This window comes from Halictus rubicundus, unplaced genomic scaffold (genome assembly GCF_050948215.1).
Source record: "Halictus rubicundus isolate RS-2024b unplaced genomic scaffold, iyHalRubi1_principal scaffold0047, whole genome shotgun sequence".
NCBI lineage: Eukaryota > Metazoa > Arthropoda > Insecta > Hymenoptera > Halictidae > Halictus > Halictus rubicundus.
In genome coordinates, this window is record NW_027488588.1 from 1,261,504 (window position 1) to 1,264,856 (window position 3,353).

General features: G+C 18.0%; 1 pseudogene; it reads left to right on the plus strand.

Annotated features, from left to right (window-relative positions):
- Window positions 1–248: 248 nt before the first annotated feature.
- Window positions 249–3,353, plus strand: LOC143363420 (cytochrome b pseudogene; annotated as a pseudogene).

Sequence of the window (3,353 nt, forward strand, 5' to 3'; positions counted from 1 at the left end):
AACTGTCAGAAATAATTAAAGTTATAAACAAATAAAATATTAATATATATTCCAATCCAATTAAAAATATTAAAAAATTCTCTATAAATATAAAAATTATTAATAAAATTAATAATACTATTACTAAATAATAATTATTTAAATAAATCAATTTAGCTAAATAATTTAAAATAAAATATTAATTTTGTAAATTAAATATGAAAATTTTTTCTTTAGCTTAAACTTCAAGAAAATTAATCTTAATATCTTTAATCCCCAAAATTAATATTCTATTTAAACTATTTCTTGAATTCAATGAACAGTTCTTATGAATTTTTTATTAAATTTATACTTTATATTAATATATATATAATTATTATTATTATATATAATAAAAATATCTCCCCACTAAATTTCATAATAAGTTTAATTTTATTCACTTTAATTTATTTAATTTTAAATTATTTAATTACTCAAAAATCATTATATTGTTTCATAATTTTTATTTCAATAATTAGAGGAAATATAATTATATTCCTTTATTTTACAAGATTAATTAACAATTATTATAATAAATCGTTTAAATCTAACCTAAACTTTATTTGATTTATAATAATTATATTAATTTTTGTTATATTTTTTTATTATTTTTTTAATTATTCAATTAATATTAAATTTAAAACTTCTAATTCATTATTTATTTACAAAACTTATACATATCCACTTTATAAAGTTACCTTCTTAATAATTTTTTATTTATTAATTACTTTATTATTCTCAATAAAAATTTGTTTATCAAAATATAAACCCTTACGAAAAATTATTAATTAATGAAATTTTCTAAACTATTAAAAAATAATAAAATTTTATCAATTTTCAATTATTCTTTAAATAAATTACCATCCCCCATAAATATTAATATATGATGAAATTTTGGTTCAATTTTAGGATTATTTTTAATTATTCAAATTATTTCAGGTCTATTTTTATCTATACATTATTGCCCTAATATTAATCTTGCTTTTCATAGAACAATTCATATTATAAAAAATGTTAAATTCGGATGATGAATCCGTCTTATCCATATAAATGGAGCATCTTTCTTTTTTTTTACTATATTTCTTCATATTGCTCGAGGAATTTATTATCACTCTTTCAAATTAGTTAATGTTTGATTAATCGGAGTAATTATTTTAATTATATCAATAGCAACAGCATTCTTAGGTTATGTTTTACCATGAGGACAAATATCTTTTTGAGGAGCTACAGTTATTACTAACTTATTATCAGCCTTACCTTTTATTGGAAAAATATTAGTTGAGTGAATTTGAGGGGGATTTTCTATTAATAATGCCACATTAAACCGATTCTATACCTTTCATTTTATTCTTCCATTTATAATTTTATTTTTAGTAATTATCCATCTTTTCTTCTTACATAATTCAGGATCAAATAACCCTATAGGATCAAGAAATAAATTTTACTTAATTTATTTTTCACCTTATTTTCTTATTAAAGATATACTTGGATATATATTAATTTTATTTTTATTTATTATAGTTACTTTAATTTTTCCTTATAATTTAAGTGACCCAGATAATTTTATTATAGCTAATCCTATAATTACACCTGAACATATTAAACCTGAATGATATTTTTTATTTGCTTACACAATTTTACGAATTATTCCTAATAAATTTGGTGGAGTTCTAGGTTTATTTTCATCTATTTTAATTTTAATATTTATACCTATTTTAAATTATAATAAATTAACTTCAAGAAAATTTTATTTTTTAAGAAAAATTCTTTTTTGAATTTTTATTTTATCTTTTATCATATTAACATGATTAGGAGGACAATTAATTGAACCTCCATTTATTAACTTAAGAATATTATTTACATTAATTTACTTTTTATATTTCATTTTAACCCCCTCACTAAATTATATCTGAGATAAATTAATCTATTAGTTAATAAGCTTTAATAGCATTTATTTTGAAAATATTTTATAGATATAAAACTATCTATTAACTTATATTTATATAAATAATTAATTCCTTTATCCTTAAAATAAATAAAATATATAATAATGATAATGATAAAAATTTCTTTCAACATATTATTATTAATTCATCATAACGAATTCGAGGTAAAACCCCTCGAATTCAAATTACAAAAAATATATGGAAAATTATTCTAACAATAAATTTAAATCTTAATAATTTAAACCCTAAAAACATAATTGTTACTAAAAACCTTATAAAAATAATCCTTAAATATTCAGATATAAAAATTAAAGCAAATAATCTTCTGAAATACTCTGTATTAAAACCAGAAACTAACTCAGATTCTCCTTCAACTAAATCAAAAGGGGTACGATTTAATTCAATTAATATTCTAACCATAAATATTAGATAAACTGGATAAATTATAATTAAAAATTTAATATTTTCTTGAAATTTTAAAAATTCTAATAAATTAAATCTTTCAACTAATAAAATTAAATTAAAAATAATTAAAAATAATCTTACTTCATAAGAAATTGATTGAGCAACTGAACGAATAGCACCCAACATAGAATAATTAGAATTTGAAGCCCACCCTCCTAATATAATTGGAAAAACCCCTACACTCATTAATCTTAATATAAATAAAATTCCTAAATTTATTGAAAATATATTTACATAAAATGGATAAACTAATCATAATATTATGGATAAAATTAAAGAAACTATAGGTATAAATATATAATAATTTAAATTAATTTTATCTAAAAAAAATAATTCCTTATTTAATAATTTAATTACATCTCTAAAAGGTTGAAAAATTCCTATAATTAACACTTTATTTGGCCCCTTTCGATTTTGAATAAACCCTAATACTTTTCGTTCAAATAATGTTAAAAAAGCTATACTAATTAATATTATTAAAATTAAAACAATAAAAAAAAATAAATTAAAATATAAATTAAATTTTAATACATAAATTATTATCTGTATACTTATTGTATACTTTATTAAATTCTAAATTTATTACACTAATCTGCCAAAATAATTATTTATATTTATATATATACATATATAATATTAATTATTAAAAATACTTAGTCCTTTCGTACAAAAATATTATTTTACTTTTAAAGATAGAAACCGATCTGGCTTACACCGATCTGAACTCAAATCATGTAAGATTTCAAAAGTCGAACAGACTTAATTTTTAAACTTCTGCATTTAAAATTTATCTTAATTCAACATCGAGGTCATAAACATCTTTATAAATAAGGCCTTCTTAAAGATATTATGCTGTTATCCCTAAGGTAATTTTTCTTATAATTTATAATACAATATCATTTTTATTAACATTAATTTATGATT